The sequence below is a fragment of the Cyprinus carpio genome, chromosome B1, assembly GCF_018340385.1.
Source record: "Cyprinus carpio isolate SPL01 chromosome B1, ASM1834038v1, whole genome shotgun sequence".
In the NCBI taxonomy this organism is placed as follows: domain Eukaryota; kingdom Metazoa; phylum Chordata; class Actinopteri; order Cypriniformes; family Cyprinidae; genus Cyprinus; species Cyprinus carpio.
Window position 1 is genome coordinate 371,081 of NC_056597.1, and position 20,285 is coordinate 391,365.

General features: G+C 36.2%; 1 pseudogene; it reads right to left on the minus strand.

Moving 5' to 3' along the window:
- Positions 1 to 1,507: 1,507 nt before the first annotated feature.
- LOC109063247 overlaps positions 1,508 to 20,285 on the minus strand; it is a 28,433-nt pseudogene continuing 9,655 nt past the window's right edge.

Sequence of the window (20,285 nt, forward strand, 5' to 3'; positions counted from 1 at the left end):
AGCTACAGCCCATTTGAAGGTTGATTTTGAGAAAAATCAAGTTTTTCTGAAGACTCCAAAGCAATTATCCACCAAGCAAGGTTGCATATTTTCGCTCCAATTCTTGTTTCTTAATGATAATTACTATCTATTAATCTCAATATAGCTCATTTTTTCATTTTAATCTTTGTTAGTAAAAATAAGAACAAAGATGCAATAAACCGAGCCTCAGCGAGCTGGACTCCGTCTTTTCTTTTAAATGTTTGATTGACTTTGAGACAGATCTATATTAACGACCAACTGTTAATGCATGGATCTAATATCACATGTTAATCAAGGATTTTTCCCCAACTATTAACTAAACGTTCATGGGCTAAGGACATAACCAGAATTATGTTTGGTGAATTTAGCCAAGAAATATTTCACAATGTACTTTATAGATGTGCTTTGCAAATGTCTTTCAAAATGCGATCATTTTTATTTTCATCAGCATGGAATTTGAAAAATAAATATGTTCACTAGTCTGGACTCATGTCATCAAGAATTCCATTGGACCAGCAACTTTTGGTGAGAAGCAGCAGGCAGTCATCCAGAAGTGAGCAAGCCGAGAAAAAGGTATACTCCCTCTCAGAAACACATAAAAATAAAGATCATTTTAGATGTTTATTACCTTTGATTTGTAACATTGGGGTCCCTAGAAGAGGGAAACTTAATGAACAAATTTTTGTGAAAACCTCAACATTCGGACAAAAACTGTACATTTTTTTTTCACTTCTTTCGGCCTATAGCTCAAAATTAGACCATGGCGTATTCTGACTCATTTTGCCAGCGCACGGGTCAACATATATCGTGTCAAAAAGAGTGAATACTGCGGAGTCCTTGTATATTTCAGATTAAATTATTCTTTGTCAAAGTGAGAACAAGTCAACAAAAATAAACACCCCATTTCCCTAAAGAAGGTTTGCGAGCACATACTGACTGAGAAGTGAGGTGTGTGTTGATGTGTGTGTGTTGTGTGTGTGTGTGTTTCAGTCAGGTGAAGATCTCCTACCTGCGGTTCCCTCTCAGTAGGAGTTCCCTAATTCTGTGAGAGACTGTTCTCCTCCCCTGCGTTCTTCTAGGCATTGTCCCTGGTAACCTCGAATCTTTCCTGCTTGTTCCTCAGCACTGGAGGTTTCCATGACACTCTGGGCAGAGGTGGCATTTAGACCACACAATCCCACTCTGTGGTGGTGCGCTGGGACAAAGGGCATTTTTTGTAACAAACATGTAGTCACTAGCTGACTGCCCTTCCAGCTCACAGCAGGAAGGATGGAAAAGGTGAGGAAAAGAGAGGTATGGCAATTCGTCGGGAAAAAAGCTTTTGCCATGGATAAGGATCTGACCATGTTTTCACCAGGATGACAAAAATGCAATTATCGATACAGATGGAAAAATCCTTCAAGAAAGAGGAGCTTGGGGGAAGTCAGAAATAATGGAATCACTTGGTTCAGGACAAGGCAAATGTTGAGAGGACAAATCGCCTTTGGTAGACGAAGGAAAGGGACACTTAGCTTCAGGTAAAGGGTCAAATTTAAGAACTGTCATACAGACATACCGTCTTCTTCTGTGCGGATCAATATCGGTAGGCTCTCAGGCCCTTGACCTGTGTCAGTGTGGGCAGCAACTGTCACAGAATACAAGGTCCCCTTTCTTCAGCCCCTCAATCCGATATCGAAAACAGTTCGATGGGATGTCCGTGATCCTCTGTACGGGGTCTTTCTCCCGTTCCACTGCCACATATCTGATGGAGTATCCTGTTATGCCTGCATTTTCATCTGTCAGAGGTGGAGCCCAGCTAAGCAATAGAGCTTGTGGAGAGAGGGGCTTAAGCATGTGACTTCCTGGGGAGGGGGTATGGACTCTGATTGGGTGGTTAGAGAAGTGGGTGGGTTTAATTGTGTGTGTTGTGGCAGGAGAGGATAGGGTTTTTAGTGTTGTCATGGATGATAATGCATGAAAAATGAGATGAAATAAGAGGGGATAAAGACAAAAATAGACAAAACATACGTAAAATGTTGTGGTACTGTCACAGACAGGTATAAAAAGACATCAAACTAAAAATGATCATCCTGCAAATGGTGAACTGAAATGAAAAAGAAATATATTCAACATAAAACTTACTTGACTCCATCTTTCCAGATCCTTTTTAATTGAGTGTCTCATGATCTTACCTGCTATTTACCCTTAACCCATCCAGTGAACGGACTGGGACAATATCATGCGAGTCAGAGGGAAGTCCTCTTTCTCATTTTATTTTTTCTTGCATAGGCAAAAGCTAAATACACCACTATTTTATTTTCATTATATAAGTTTCCAGTGGCAATAACGAATATAAAGCCGCTGCGTTCACACCAAGAAATCGATAAATATACAGATAACTATAAAGATAAAGATATTAGTGTCCATACCAGCGGATAATATCGTCTGTTTATTTTAAGCGAATGCTTGTCTGCCGCTTTAAATTCTCGAGCTCTTTATAGCAGGATGGATTCTGATGTTTTTTTATCGTTCATCAGCTGGAAAAAAATTGTTCTGAAAGTAATTCCAACGATATCGTTTCTCTGTGCCTTTATCGTTATAGTTGTGGTGTGGACTATTGACAATGATTCTTAGAACTATATCTTTATCGTTATCTCTATAGTTATCGTTCTTGGTGTGAGTGGGCCTTAAAGGGCCGGTCACACTATACTTTTCTTTCTACTGATTTTCATTCATGTGGATGCAAATGTGAAAGGGTGGAAATGCAAGCTCATGCGAAGCTGTTTCGTTTTTCGTTTCTTTGCATTGTTAAAGTTTGGTTTTGGTGAACTCAGACCTGCAAATACGTATCATATGTAACCGTATGACCTTAGCTTAAAAGAACATAAATTTAAAACTGCAACACTGCCGGAAAGTGGAGCAGATTGTATGTTTTTACATTTTGGATTTATGATTAATATCATAATATCATATCATACATATTGTTAGATGTTGAATTTAAGTTTTTAAAAAGATGCTGCAGAGCGTGACATCAAGAAATTATGCATGCTTAAAATATAGTGTGACAATAGCTTTACGCTTATCATATTCTATGTGTGTATGTGTCAACATAAAAAATGTCAAGTTAATCTGCAGTCTGAAGCACTAGTTTCCACTTCCTGTTCAAAAGAAATCTTCTAAGAGCTACAATGGGACTCTTCTTAAAGTCAGTTCTAATGAACACTTGTCCTAATCTTACACACATACCTACATATAGGCATGTTTTTCTAACTGACACTTCCTGTTTGCATCAGTGCAACATTTATTTTCATCAGGACACTTTTTAATCCACTTTTTAATTGCATAAACAGCACTCATAATATTTACATGCATCAATTTTCATTTTTTCTTTATTGTACATTTATCAGATTTTTTGATATCTTTCTAGACATTTAATTCCGGACTCTCTAAATACTTTCAGCTGGAAAAATTGTCCAGTTCAGTTGGTTTCAGTGTCCAGAGTTAAAAAGTTGCCTTTTTTCAAGATTCTTTGATGGAAAAAAACTAAAAAGAACAACATTTATTTGAAATAAAAACATTATAAATGTCTTTACTGTGACTTTTAAACAATTTAATTAATAATTTCCAGATAAAAGCAATGTCTTAATTATAAAACACCAAACTTTTGAATGGCAGCGTAACTGATTGCAAAAATTGATGATACGGATGGTTATATACTGTACTGTATGTGAAATTACATTTGCCACTTAAATAGCTTTAATATCATTTTTGAATGGTAGCGCTTTATTTAGTTTACCCTAAAAAATAAAGGTGCTTTGAAAGGTTATTTAAACAAAGGTGCTTCAAAAGTTTATTGTTGTTTTGAAATATAAGAATCTTTTTTTGCTTTTTTATAGTCTTTATTTTTTAGGATAGGATATTTATTGGATTTTTGTTTTTTTAAGATGTTAGGAATTTTTTTTCTTTTTGTAATCTGAAGATGTTAGGAAACTACCCCGGTTCTTTGGGCAGCCAGTGCTCTCCGGGGAGCAGTTGAGGGGTATGGAACCATTTAGCAAAAACCTCAGTTGGTATTGAGGATGGAATCGTGAAGGCACCACGAGTGTAGAAGTTGTAAAGTACATGCAACTTAAATAGGGGGATCTTTAAACCTTCTTAGGAACTTTGTGGTTATTGATGCGTAAAGGACATCTTGCTGGTAATAGGGGATTAGTTAAAGGACATCTTGCGAGTTGAAGCCTGCCAGCACACCATCATTTAAAACACATAGCTTGGGTGTTTTTTTAGCAAGGAGAGAAAGGTGTCTGTGTCTGTATCAGTTTCATAAAAATCTTCAAACAGAACATACGTGTTTGTGGAGTCTGACCTGACACGGTGATTTCACTGGTGAATGCCCCCAGGGCCGCCGTGTTTGCTGCGTGCTGCTAGTTGAAATTATGTAGGTGGAAAACGGCTTCAGGATTCTTCAGCAGATAACTGGAGCTTGGATCAAATGATATTTTTCTGGAAGATGAGGTTTAAAAGTAATTATCATTAAACATTACACACTACAAAATGCAAATGAAATGTTTGTATGTGTGTGTCTGTGTGTACCTGCTCTGGCTGGGTCTCCAAGCCTGTAAATGAGCTCATAGCCAGTGATGGATCTGTACCACTGTGAGCAGGAGGGATCCACGACAGAAGGACATTTTTATGCTGGTCTCTGTTTCACCTCTGCCTTCAGTTCTGTGGGCTGGGACGGGACTAAAAATTAGAGGAGGCAGAAAAAGACGAACAATGCTCTAGAAAAGAAAATGATCTGCAACAGAAACAAAATAAGCTGCAATATTAAGAATCCTATAAAAATAATCCCAACTTCACATTCTGCACACCTCCTGTCTTGGCAATGATGTGCAGATACGGCTGGGAAAGAGAGGTCCATCTCCCACTGCGTGTGAAAGCGGAGAACTCTAATATAATAGGTTTTCTTTGTTCGGTGTCAGATCTCAGTATGTTCAGAAAATTCGCCCCTCGAGACCATTTCCTTCTCCCCATTGGCTCACAGAGTAAGTGATGAATCCGAGGTGTAATACACCCCTGTAACCGAACCACCTGACCGTTGGCTTCCTCTGCCTCCTCCCAATGCACCATTGCTGTGGAACCACTCAGCATACGACCTCTGACACGCCCGAGGAGGAGGGAACTAGGCGCCTGCTCGGCCGTGCGAGCTTCCACGGTTTGACTCGGTGGGCCACGGCCAATCGAATTCAAACCGCCACAACCAGGAAAGGAAAAGGTAGTGCGAGTAGGGGCTGGCTGAGTCCACAACCAAACGCTGTAACGAGTTGTTGCTATGCATCAATTTCTTTAAAGGATCGGTGTCGGTAAGGAGGCGGGGCGAGGGACGATACTGAATGATGTAGTAAAGATACAGGAAGTGGATTTCCACTGTCCCACCTTCCACATTAGAGTAATAATGCTGGGGTGGCAGATCGCTCCATGACAACCGGAGCTCCTGGAGGAGGGATTAGGAGGGCCCTACGGAGGAGGAAATGTGAATCAATTAGGGACATTTAATTAAAATATTAAATAACTATTTATTTAATATTGTAATGCTGTGTGTAATATTTAATGTGAAAATCGTTCAAAAAGTTTACATTTATATTTTTGGTCAGTACAACTGTTCAAAAGTTTAGGGTCAGCAAGATTACTGTTCAAAAGTTTAGGGTCAGCAAGATTTTTTAATACTTGTATTAAGCAAGGATGCTGTTAAACTGTTCAATCAAATACAGTAAATGATGTTCTTTTGAACTTTCTTTTCATCAAAGCATCATGAAAAAAAGTATCACTGTTTCCACAAAAATATTAAGCACCACGACTGTTTTTAACTTAAAATATGATAACATATAATAAGAATGTTAGTTGAGCATCAAATCAACATATAATGATTTCTAAAAAGTCATGTGACAGAAGAATGGGGTAATGGCTGATAAAAAAAGAATCTGCTTTGTCAATCACAGGAATACTAAAATTTTACATTTTTAAATTATTTATATATTTTTTAAATTATTTATAAAGTTAAGTTATATATTAAATTATATATCTGTCTTCTAAAAACTATATAAAAATAGTTTTTTTAACATTGTCATTGAGTATCATCATTTACATATGGTATAGCACGTAAGGTTGTTCCAGAATGTAGTTGACACCTACTAAAAAATAAAAAAAAAACGCCAAAACAATTTTATTTCACAAATTTTTTTGGCCCAATTCAAAAAGCAGAAATGCTCTTTTTTTTCTACTTTACAGGCGAAGGCAAATCTCAATGATTGAAACCAGCTCAGGGTCAAACCAAATATTGTAATTAAAAAAAAAGTGGAAAACGAAGGAAGTGAGACAAAAAGTTGATTTTGTTGTGTGCACCCCAGGGGGAGTAAAGTTGCTGCCAATGGCAGAATGGTTCCAAGTCGTTGTGACTTATGAGGTCATATTTCAGTTTAGCCAGGCATTAGACAGCAAGCCAGCTCACTCACTAGGCTTTGGAAAAAAAACAACCATCAGCCACCCTGCTTCGCTAAATATTGGCTCTGCCCATGGAACATATTGTTTAACTAAAAGGTTTTTCTTTCATTAATTAAACATCTTCAAGAGCCTTTTTAAACCACACTCCTGCGTACCTTTAAAACTGTGATCTGGGCAACAGTTTCTCATAAACTCCGAGCGGCGTCGACATGGCTCACATGTGTAGTTGGCAGACTGGCCTGTACATTCTGTGAGCTCTAAAACATTCCGCCCAATAGGCATCAGTCATCTTCTGGAGTCAAATCCTCCTGCTCCCAGCATCCATTTGACATATGGCATGGAAGGGAAGACGCCCCCCATGCCTGACAGGAGATATTCACACTTCCTCCCGGCATGATCTCATACCCAAATCCATCGGTGAGATCACTGAGAAGCGAGGAGGGATGCGACGCACTGAGGGTGTGAAAGACAGTGACGGTCATTTATTAAACTCATGCTAAAGAACATTAATTAATGCTACAGAGCAGATAGCACTGCGCCTCAATAAGATACGCCCTCAAGTATGTTGTACACGCTAGGTGGTTATCAATCTTTGTTGTTAGTGAAGAGTGCAGGATAAGATGTGGCTGTGCCTCCTCTTAATGTCCCAGACTATGCATAATTTTTGTGAATGACTGCCCATCTAATTAGAAAGGACCCATCAAACAACCGCTGCCTGTGACCACCATGATGAGAAAAAAAAGCGCTACACCTGGAATTTTTTTACAGCTACTAAACACTGATTTTGGCACGACAAAGTACACACTGTACATTGTAAAGCAAATTTATGCAGGGTTAAAAATATATTTCACACAACAAAAAGTTGTTAAATAAGAATTAGCCAATGAAGAAATAAAAAAAAGCATTTTTTCCCAAAATGGGTACTGTAGTTGTGGGGTTAAGTGTATACATACAGTGATGCTGAATTTGTAATTTAAATGTAATGAAATATTGAAAAAAAAAAGAAAAAGAAAGGAAAAGAAAGAAAAGAAAAAGAAGGGAAAGAAAAAAGCTGATTTGAAAAAAAAAATAATAATAATAAAAAAACACTTTTCCTGTCTGGTTTATGAAAATGCTAATAATATGCAGTTATTAAATAATATTTACTAACACATAAATGCTTTAGAAGTACTATTTCTGTGTTAGCTCAATGTTAAACTAATGCATTTAACTGATATTAACAAATGGAGCATTACTGTAAAGTGTTTCTTTATTAATATTGAGTTGTTATTGTCTTATGTTATGCATGCTTTCTTGTAATTTCATTAGGACACCATGGAATATATTATATATTATTATTATTAATTTTCCTTCTACTGTATCTAATGGTTACTTGCAAACAAAACAAACCATTCTCTCCCTGGCTTATAAATTGTTGAAAATACAGAAAGAAACATATGGTGCTGTAATGTCACAGTATTCATAACATAAATGCCCATATAACCTAAGGATGAATGTATGAATTAAATTGTATAAAAAAAAAAAAATATTCATATGGACACAAAGTTCAAATAAAAGTACATAGCATTACTATGATATAATTTGCTATTAGCATGATGTTATGGAATGCGGTTTAAGTAGGGTCAGGTGAATATGGCCGATTAGTGTCAAATGACATATGCAGTATTAGGATCTGGAAAGTGAGTTAGACCATCCGGAGGGAGGGAATTCCAGTGGAGGGGAAGGATTATGTGGATGTGGGGGTTAGACGAAGAAAAAGACGACAGAGCACTTACCATCTCTTAACTCCTATAGAGGAGTCCGGCAGTGAGAAATGAGCATTGAAAAAACAAATAATGACAACATTTCTAAGGTAGAGGAGATGATCTAAGAAGAATCAGGACAGATCATACTACAACTATTCATAAAAATGTGTTAGTTACAGGTTTTATCTTCTAATTCTACCCAGCACTCAAATAAGTAACACAAAGCTGTACCTCTGACATAAAGGTTAGCTGGTGTTGAGTAGCGTGTTCCTTTCCTTACGCTGTTGGTCGCGACACACTCGTATTTACCCTGATCAGTTTCTTCACTTCTGATCAATCTGAAGTGCACCTGGATACACATGCCACATATAAAAGGCATTTACATTTACAACAGGGATGCCCCAAAGTAATCGGCCGCCAATATTTATCGGCGATTTTTCCTCAATTTACAACCATCGGCATATTCGGCTATATAAAGAAAAAGGCGCTCTATAACCACCCACCAATGGTTTATTAATTAACTGCTTTAAGATACTGAGCTTATAATGTCCTGTTGCATCATCCGCGCACTGCTGTCTGCACTTTAATGCTATACAAATACCAAAAGACAAACTATCACACACGATTCCTTGAACAAAATACTTTTGTAACAAGGTCCCACCTTAGTAAGAGATCTCATACATATTTAAACTTACAAAACTATTAAAGTATACAAAAACAAATTAGAAGATTAATCATCATAAAGTATGTTTACATAAAGAAGGAATAATAATGTATTTAATTTATACATGAAGTGTTATTTTACATTTTTTACTTTAAATTCTGTACCTGAAAACTGTTCAACCTACCGTAAAAAAGCACTGTTTATTTAATAGTATCTTTGTTCTGTTTTTTTATGATCCTGCTGATGTTATGGATCCAGTCCATGTTCATTAGAATTATTTGATGATGCAGCATAAAACTGCGAGTATAATTTAATGCAGGTGTTTTTGAACCTTTGGCTGATTTTACAAAAACATGAATCAAAAATACCTATCTATCTTTGATTCCAAAATTTCAAGTGACAATACGGTATCGGCAATAAGTGTTTGTTAAAATCGGTATCGGCCCCAAAAATCTTGTCGCTGAAATCCCTATTTACCATCACGACACACATGACACATTTGTCACCGCTCGTACTTTGGAAGAAATGCTTGGGTTGTTTACAGTGAAGCTCTATTGACAGGCATCTACTTTTTTCATATAATTTTACACAGTTTAGTAAAAATTATATCATGCTAGTGTAGACAGTACAACATTTCAACTGTTGTATGCATTTTACAGTTATCCCGGGACAATACTTCCCTCTTTTATTGGAACAGTATGTCACAGATGCTTTACATAGAGCTTAAATTTTTACTGAACCCGTAACATTTGTTAACTGCAACTCAGACATGCCAAAACCCCCACAAACTGGTTGCATGAAATATCAGCAAAAAATGAAAAAAGTTAAAGGGTATAAAAACTTTGGGCAGTTTTAAAAAAAATTTCAAGAATAAAATATAAAAAAAAAAAATATTGCCTTAAAAATCTCAAAAAAACAAAAAGGGCCCTTGGGCGAAGAAAAAGGGGAAAAAGCTTTCACCCTCTTTAAACAAATTTTTATTTAAAATTAAAGTTAGATAGAAAACACAAACAACAAAAATTACCCCAAGGACACAGACTGTTGGAGCCTGAGAGCTTTTAAAAAAAGCTTCTTTAAAAAAGAAAAGTATAAATTAAAAAAACCCTGATTTTTCACCAAGAGAATTCTAGTGAAAATAAAAAGGGGTGTTTAATTAGAGGGGAGAAAGAAGTGAAAAGATCCACAAGGGTCGAAGAGCATGAGAAAATCAGCAAAAACGGGAAAAAAAATTTTTTTAATTTGTGCAAAGCAAAGAATTTTACAAAAAAAGTCAGTATTTTTTGTAATGTTGGGGGACAGCCCAAAAATGTCACTGAAATTGCTAATTAATGGTCGGGATTTCAAAATACAAAATAATTTTAAAAATGATTTAAACCAAATCCCCATCTCCCATTTAGGGGGAAAAAAACAAAACCAAAACGCCTATTTGTTCCCCAAAATTTCATATTAAGATTTCATCATATTTTTTTTTTCCCTTTGAGAAAAGGGGGCAACCAATTTTTAGACTGGAGGGGGAATAAAAGTTGGGGTTTTCCCTGGCTTTTTGTTTTCCCGGGGTTTTGCTTGAAACCATCTAAACACTATAGTGCACTTTTAAAATAATTACACATTTAAAATTTATAGCCTTTGGGGGCCAAAAGACCAAAAAGATGAATCATCTTCCCAAATTTTTTTTCCAATAAATGTTTCCCAGAATGAGAATGTCCCTCCTCCCCAATATAACCTAAAAAAGGTTTTAGGGATGACCTTTTAATAGGGCCCGCCCAACTTCCTGTTTTAAAAAATAAAACCCCACAAGAAAAAACCACCCAAAGGAAAAACCTCTTTAAAAGATTTTTTTTCAAAATCACAAAAGAATGTATTTGATTTAATTTACCATAAAAAAAAAAAAATTGAGATAAGATCTGTGTAAAGGGGGGGAAAAACTTTTCATTTGGGGGGACAGAACAAATTAAACGTGGGCAAACCAGTCTCTGAAAAAAGTTTGGGTTTGTCAAACAGAGAGAAAAAGAGATAAAAGGGAAGGGGGGGGGAAGAGAAGATAGAAAGAAAAAAAAAGAGCGGTAAGGCGGGATAATATGGGGGGTGGCTTTTTAGTTCTTACCTCGGGTAGGGGGTACCCCCTGGATTGTGAAAAATGAAAAGCAGGGTGGGGATTAAAAAGAAGACGGTTTTGTGCAGCGAGGGGAATGGGAAAAAGGGCGAAATTTAAGGTAAAAAAACAGAGAAAGAAAACGAAAGATAGGGGATTAATAGAAAAAGCAAAAAAAGAGGGCCAAGGGGAAAAGAGGGAAAAAGGGGGGAGGGGGACTCTTAAATTTTTTAAGTGCAAAGTGTAAAGTTGGGTTTTTTTGAGAGGGCAAAAAAGGGTTTTCTTAATAAAAGGAAAAAACATTTCCATCATTAGCACGTTTTTAAAAAAAAATTTTCGATTATAATATTCAGATTTGTTTAAATTAAATTTAAAAGAAATTTTTTTTTTTTAAAAAATGCTTTCAATTAATTTCCCTTTTTCACCCCCCATAAGGCATTGGCATTTGATCCAGAAAACCCTTTTTTTTAAAATTCCCATACAAAAAAAGGGAAAAGGGTTTGAAAAAAAAGTAAAAAGGGGGGAAAATTTTAAAAAACCCCTGTTTAAATTAATTAATGGAGAAAAACAACCGATTGCAAAGCCCGTTTCCCGTTGGAAAAATTCATTTAAAGATTGTTTTATTAAGCTGCAGTCGTAACTTTTTTTTTTGGGGTTCAAAAGTACAAAAAAAAATATTTAAAAAGATTAAACCCGATTCCCTTTTTCCAAAAAACCCGGTTTTTTTGGGTTTCCGGGAATTTACTCGGTACAGTTAAAGGGGTTTTATTTGGGCTGTTTCACATGGGTAAGGGTGGAAACCCCCCCCCCCCCCCCCCGCGGGGGAGTCGGACCTGCGTGATTTCCCTCATAGACCTAAACAAGGGAAGAGCTCCTGTACAAATTTTTTTCCCAAGCCACGCAGTTCTGTTTTTTAACCCGCTAAGTGCCAAAAAATTCAGGGGGCCGTTTTAAAATTTGATTCCAGATTACCAAAACCAAAAAGGGAAAAAAAATCAAGGGAAACTTACCTTTCTATCCCGTTTTTGTACAAGGGCACACAAAAAAAAAAAAGGTTACAATTTTTTTACTAACAAAAAAAAAAAACCCTTTACAGAAAAATATGGAAAAATTTACAACCAGTGGAGGGCCCAAAGATTAGTTTAGGAAACCTCTGGATTTACACCTCCGTTTTTAAGGGAAAACAATCATAAAACCAGTGCAATAAGAAATTCCTTTGAATAATGTTGAAAAAAAAACAAAGACTTTTAAAACGGCCGACCTCAAGCCCCGAAGGAGGAAAAACCAAAAAAAAGGGGACGGTTTTTTGGGGGAAAAGCGCGGGAACATTTTAGCATTAGGAAAATTTTAAAACCCCATTCTAGGCAAAAAAGTGAAAAAAAGCAGGGGGGGAGAGGAGAGGGGAGAGAAAGAGTGAGGGGGGGTAGTAGCAGGAAATCCAATTTCCGAGGGCAGGTTTAGCATTTTGGGGTAGTTTAACCCAAGGGGAGCCCGGGAAAGGGGGGGAGCCCGAAAAAGTAAGGAGAGTGGAAGCGAGAGGCTCTGTATCACACGGTAGGGGGCCGCGCCTTGGGTAAGGGGGGCTGTATCTACTGTACGGACTGCTGTGTGACTTTTGGGGTGAAGTGAGGGGGGACTAACTTTTTTGGGGGGAAAACAATTTTACTGTTTTAATTATCATGCGCTTTTTCAATAACTCATGTTTGTTTTTTTTGTGGGGTTTAAACCCTGGAGTGGGGGGGGCCCCCAGAATAGGGACACTTACCAAAGGACTCTGTGATTAAAAACAGAAAAGAGGGACCGCAATTTATACTTTAAAGGGCTCCCACAGCAAAAAAAAAGGTTTGAGACGTCCGTGGGGTGGGTGGTTTTTGGTGAGGGAAAACATATAGGCTAAAAGGATTTCTTTAAAGGTGCCTCAAAGAGGTTTTTTTGTGTTAGTTTTTTTAAACTGGGAATTTTTGGCCGTTTTTGGGGTTTTTTAAAAATCGGGCTTGGGAGGGACTGCATGCAATTTTTTCCCTTGTTATTAAATTCTTTTTGGGATGGGGTTTTTGTATTTCTTGTTTTTCGGGTTTTTTTTTATTTATTATTTTAAAGTATATAGAAATGTTTTTACACTATAAAACCCATTTAAAAAATTTTGGTTGGTTTTTTTAAAAAAAATTTTAAAATCTCCATGTTTACAAAACGCTCATTTTATCAAAAAATTTGTAAAAACAGTAAAATTTTGAAAAAATAATTTTTAAAAACAAAATTTAAAAAGACTTATTTACATTTTTTAATATAGGTTTTACAATGTAATTTATTGTATCTGATGCAAGCATCATTACTCCAGTCTTCATGCCACATGATCCTGTCGAAATCATTCCATAAGGCTGATTGATGCTCCAAAATATTTCTATATAATCAATGTTGCTAATATTTTTTACTAACCCGGTAATTTTTCAGAGTCATTCCTTTATAATGGAATCTTTGAAACATTTAACAAGTCTTGACTGTCACTTTGATCAATTTAATGCTGAAGTATTAAAATTTAAAAAGTATTAATTTGATAAATACCCCCTAAACTTTGTATGAATTATTACCATAGTGTATAAAACTTTCAATATGGTGCATCACCACTAATTATGTATACTGAAAGTAAAACATATTGTTCTTAGTTGTTGTCGTTTATAACAACATTAATATTTGTAATTTATTGGTCAGTGTAACGACCTGCTTCAATGTAGAATAAAAAACATTTTTTAAACTCACTGATATGACTCTTCATCTCATGTAGTGAGTACACCATATCACAAAACATAGTGCAAAATGTATTATTTATTTTTTTTTATGTGCAAAAACATTTGAATGAGACACATTTTGCTAAGTGGCACCTTTAAACATATGATGAGAATAGGAGCACAGAGACTGTGTAATCCTGTCATGTTTACACAAACCTGAGCGTAGCTTGTTTGATCGCCCATGCTGGTGGTATCTTATGGGGAGGAATCTTTAAACCAGGTATCTCAGGGTCAGGTTTTTCCGCTGGCCTTCACACCAAGCAGGGTAGCAGTCGAGAACGCCCACAACCTTCAGCTGAGTGCCCAATATCTATAGAAAGAAAACCATTGGGAAGCTGGGCCCTCTGAAAATAAACAAATACAAACACGCTTACACTCACACCTCTGCCTCAATGGAGGGCTTCTATCGTTCAAAGAGAGGTGATTTATGCAGAGTTATGCAAAGTAGCATACAGTTTTGTTTTTAAAAAGTTTTCTTTCATAGGCCCTAGCCTTGTAGCCACAAACAGCTCTGTAGGTTATATAGAACCACAAACTACAAATTAACAGGGATGCATTTTAATTTTACAAAAAAAAGAAAATATACATACATATATATATATATATATATATATATATATATATATATATATATATATATATACATATATTAAACTCTTCATGTATTATATTTAAGGACATAAAACCTTCAGAGTTTAGAATTTAGAAAATGACATGCATTTAGAACATGCTTAAATTATATAGCTACCATTATATTTTAGGAAGTGGTAAGGGAATCATTACTTTTTGGGGTCCTTGGAATTAAAAATGTAAAGGGCCCAAACCTGTATATTCTCCCATATATCATTAATATTCTCTGAATGAAACATTATCTTCTCTTCAATTGATATTTCAGACATTCCTATGTAAGTGCAACCTCTAAAAATAACATAATACTCAAGGATCCAGGTTTTTAAGCAAGCTTGACAGAAATGCACTGAAAGACTAGACTCTTGAAGAAGCTCTAGTCAGATCTGTGCCTACCAGCGGAGAACACTAAGACGGGTGAGGCGCTGATCCTCACTGATTCGTTGAGGCCACACATTCATAACACAGCCTCATCAACGGGTGGTCCTCAGTGGCTGGCACTCGCAACCCAGACCCTGAAACCTCCTCAACCTATCACCTACCACCAACACAGAGGCAAACGTGTTGTAACACTCCCTGAATAGCTTTGTGTCTTTATAGACCAATTGTATGGCTCCTTTTGAGCAGGGCAAATGTGGGAATCTCCCTTTAGTAGTGTTACAACCTTGTATCGCTGCTTTGAGCCAAATGTGTGCAAGCTGTCTGTATGGTTTGTGTTTGTTCAGTTGAGGTGTGTTTACCTCAATCTCTGTTGGTGACTTTTTGGCCTTTTCTGCTCCATGTGATTTTAGGCTGTGGATCTCCTGTGGCTTGACACGAAGAGGCAACTCCCCCTGAACCCCTTCTGATCAACGGTGTCTCCGAGTGAACTGAGGAGGACCTGAAAAGACAGAGATTGGTTTACTCAGAATTGTCCCCTTGAGGATAAGGAACCCTTTACTATTTACAAGTCTCCAGAATGAAACTGGACAAATGCTCTATGCATCAGAAGTTGTACTCTCACAGAGAGTAGTTTACAGGCGAGAAAATAAATTACAAGCACTAGATGCACTAAATATAATAATATAATAAATTGACTCATTCTACTTTTTGACAGTTAGGCCAATTAATTATTTTCATGTTTGGACCACACTGAATTCTATACTCCTATATTTAAAATAAATAATAAAACCCTACGATAAAAAATCAATTGTTTTGAATTTCTATCCTTTTAAATAAAATAAAACAAAAAAATTCAACATTTAGTATCACAGTTCTAAAAACTTCATGGGTCGCTGGCAATTTTTTTTTTTACCTGCATTTTGGCGCTTGTTTTTTTTAAATCCCTACCTGGTACTTAACTCTTTTTTGTTTACATTGTAGCTAATATTACATTTCTATACTACTCTAAAAAAAAAAAAACAACTAAAAACAAAATCAGTCATTTTACAAAATACAATAATTTTTCTTTCTAAAATGTAGACTAAAATTTCTATACAGTTACCATAATGATTTAGGAACTGCATATTACCTGCAGTACAAATACTACTATTACCATTTTTTTTGTTTTATGATTTTTTTTTTTTTTTTTTTTTTTTTTTTTTTTTTTTTTTTTCTTTGTAACCAATTTTTTTTTTATTTTTTACTTTTTTTTTGTTTTTTTTTTTTTTATTTTTTCAGCATCTCGTGCCATGAGCACAATGTAAGTCAAAAACCCTTGCATTCTATGCCACTTCATTACATTGCACTCTGTCCAGCTGTTTTTGCACGCAAGAACAAATCATGTGGAAAACGTTTAAAAGTAAACCAAGGCTTAATAATTACCACATGGTTATCTCTTGTTGAAACTTACAATAATTTGACTTTGACTTTAACATCATTAAAACCTATTTTAAAATCATGCTGTGACGTCATGTGTTGCATTAAAAGTGCATTTACAGTTAATACAACAGACAGTTGAATGAACTCTTGTAGATGAGGAAGTGCAGATAATGCGGTGTGACTGATGCAGTCCCGGCCGTGCTTGCTAATCCACCTCGATCTAAGGATGATGTCACATTAATCGCCTATAACCCCTGACAGCAGCTCTAAACTAATGGCATGTTACTAACAAAGCTCTCAGCTCCAGGTTCAGACAGAACCGGAGGGTTGTATGTGAAAGTTTGTGTCCATCACCCAGATGATGCACGATGAAATCTCTTCATCTTCACTTTACTGCTTTAATCTGGCAGGCTCAGAAACGTTTTACAACAATAAAAAGCCCGTGAGTGCAACTACGCTTACATTTTTTTATAAACCAATTACAAGACCAAGAGAGAACAATGTTTATATAAGTAATATAAAAATATTTTATAAAAACAATCAATTTACATAATTTATATTGATTAAAAAAAATGAATTATGTGTAATAAAATGTAATCTTTTTTTTCAGCATTAAATTCTTACCAACAAAAACACAATGGATTTAATTCCCTTTCTAATAGATTAACAAAATGCCAGTCTGACTATCTACTTCAATGTTTTTATCATGGTCATCAAATGAAAGCTGAATCCTTGTATTAAACGTTGACGTCATTTCTGTATGTAGTCATCGAAGCACGCTTGTCTTTGTAAACCTGAGCTGGACATTTGAAAGAAACAAATGAGGAATAGTATTATAATCCATCTGAACTGGTTTAGCCGTTATGAATTGCTTAGCATGTTCAAAACATATGTTTTAATTACAACTACTTTTGTAAGCTCATTAAAGTGGGCCTTTATCCTTGCAACTGGTGTGGAAGAAGAATATTTCCAAAAGAGCCGCAATCATTTTCAAACAGTTTTTCACAAGCAAACCGTTCAGAGGATTCACCTCTGTTTTATATGTATTGAATGGCTGTGTACTCACTTTGTGCGTATGCCCGCCAGCTGGCACGCTCAGTAATAATCAGTAGTACAGCTGGTAGTCGCTTCGGTAGATCCTGTGCCTCTGCATCCTCTCATTGGCTTGTCTAAGTGGATCACCAAGCTGTAGGGCACTCCCTAACCTAAAGTACAATTTGACAAGCACACATATTTGTCAGTTCCAATGTGCATAGGCCGCAGCACAACACGAGCCGATTGCATTAATCAATTAGTACTTCCGTAGTGTAGACTTTCTCCCCTGAGGATCCTATCACAAATTACTGAGTGGTCAATCAATCCATGAACCTATCGATTAACCATATAGCCTCCCCTTCACAGACGAGAGAGTAGTCTTAGCTTTTGCATTAAAGGAACAGTTTTCACACAAGACATGAACATCCTGTCCAGCATTTACAAACCTAATGATTTAGATTGCACAAATTGTGCCTAGGTGATTGGGTTGAGCTCTACAAAAAAAAAGAAAGCACAAATAAATACTAAACGCATTAAATAAATCATTCAATTTAAAAAAAGAGTCCATATGTATTTGGGGAATTAGGACTTGTAAAGTATATTTAATTCTTCCTGTAAGCCAGTAACACTAACTTGCTTGATAAAATCTGGCTGTAAATTTTGTTTTAAAAGTACAATTCATCGCCATATTGTGCCTTCATGGTGCGAAACGTGTGACTGACAATCAAAACTGGCACCATGCATCTTTGCGCACTCATGTTTTTAATGTGTATAAATGTAAATGACACTACTAGTTTAGCAGCAGATGGGCACGAGGTATGACAGTTAGGTTTATAACTTGAATTTTTTTGGTCATTTTTTGGAAGCTTGGACTATCCATTCATTTCCATGTAACAGAAAACAGTTCGACCAGGACATGCAAAACATCGCTCTCATTGTGTTCCACTTAATAGAAAAAAAGAAAAAAAGCGATAACTCCGACAGTACACTATCCATTTTAATGTTGGGGGTCCTTTTTTTTCAAAAAATTCAATAATACGTATATACGTCGTGTCATAATTCTCTCATCTTTCAATTCACAAAGTTGCATTAATGAGCAAAAGTTAACACGTATAACCATTATATACAGAAAAAAAATTAATATTTCAAATAATGCTGTTATTTTGAACTTTCCTCAGAATTTCTGATTTTAAAAAGTTTTTCTTATATCTTACAATATCAAATAATATATTTTACTATCCATACTACTATCTCTACTACTATACTACTAATACTATAATAACTAATTAAAGAAATAATAAATGCAGCCTTGGTAAGCATGAGACTTTTTTCATCAAACACTTAAAAAATGTTACCGATCAACACAAAACAATCAATTGGTGTTTTGGAACTGCATTGAGGGTTATAAATATATTGTATTGTCCTTCAGATTCAGTACTTAGCTTTCCACAGTGATAAACATTACAACAATACTCCAGCCATTGCACAAACGTTACAAGAAGCTGTCAGCTGCGAGATTACAAAAAAAGTTTTTTTGGGCGTAGTTTGAAAAAGGAAAAGCTTGCTAGTAGCATCAACAAATACTGTAATAGCTGTCTTGGTTATGACCATACATGTGGGAAGCAAATAATTAAGTTCAGAGTTCATCAATCCAGACCTGTTCAGATATTATAACTTTATTAAAACTTTAATTAAACAAAGGATTGAATAAATGATAATACATGACAGCTTCTCAAAGACCCCTCTCTCCAGCAGGCCGGAAAACTTTAAAACGTAAACTCAATGTAATTATTAAATTTTCAGCCCATAAATGTATAATGTTATCGTAACTTCTGAAAATATCACCAAGAATAAGAGAGGAGAGAGAGAGAGAGAGAGACGAGGGATAGAGAGAGTAGAGAGATAGAGAGGAGTGACAAGAAAGAGTTGAGGTGGGCAGTTGAACTGGTGACTGCACTAAGTAAAAGTTGCATTAAATTATGGACAGGCGTGCATGGGGGAGATTGCCACAGATGGGGGGCGTGTTGGTGAATCGCTATGGTAACCCCTCCAGGAGAATCATCACATATTTAATTAGCCGACAGATTCTCCCTAGTATATAATTCTGCCCCACGGAGCACCACGCTTGATCACATCACCTAAGACACCGAATTGGGTCAGTGTCACAGCATTAAGATAGAGGAGTGGTTTGCAGACCCCCTCATCCGTGCTGCCCTCCCCCATCTCCTATCACAATTTTAAAAAAAATTACTTTCACTATAAAATCTGTCTGCACTGTAGACTCTGAGGCCCGGCTTCACTTTTACCAGGGCTGAGAGAGAAAAGACCACACATGTCCACTTCCTGCAGGGAATCATGATGATGTAGGAAACGGGGCGCGAAGGAGGGAACGGTTGACACATACAAACCTAGCTACACTTTGACCCAAAAAATTGTGGGTGTGTGTTTTCCACATGTCAGGCCTTCTGCGCTGTGGCAGGTGAAATGGGTCAATCCTGATCTCTGACTCATGTAAAACTGAACTGCCCTTCAAACCTCTAAACCTACACACGCCACACCCAACCACACACCACACCTACACACACACACTACACTACAAACACACACACACACACACACACACACACACCATCTGCCTACATTCATGATTGGAAACACTCCACAGCAGCTGAAACACCAATCCACTAAATATACATTATTATCAGGAAAATACGTAGATGCCGCCGCAAGCATACGCAAACAACACAAAAAAACTGAGTATATCCACCAACACGATACTGTATATCAACATCTACAAATCATAAGACAGATAGGGAAAATGCTCCTGTTTTGCATTTTTTCTAATGTAAAACTCAGTAACAATATATTTTAAAATTATGTCCATGAATTTCACATGAAACAAATATGAATAAATAAAAGAATAACAAATAAACTACCATAAAGCAACCGCAAAAAAAAACAAAAAAACCATTTGACTACCTGCACACATTAAAATCAGAATAGTTTATGTTATTTATTTTTTATTTATTTTTGAC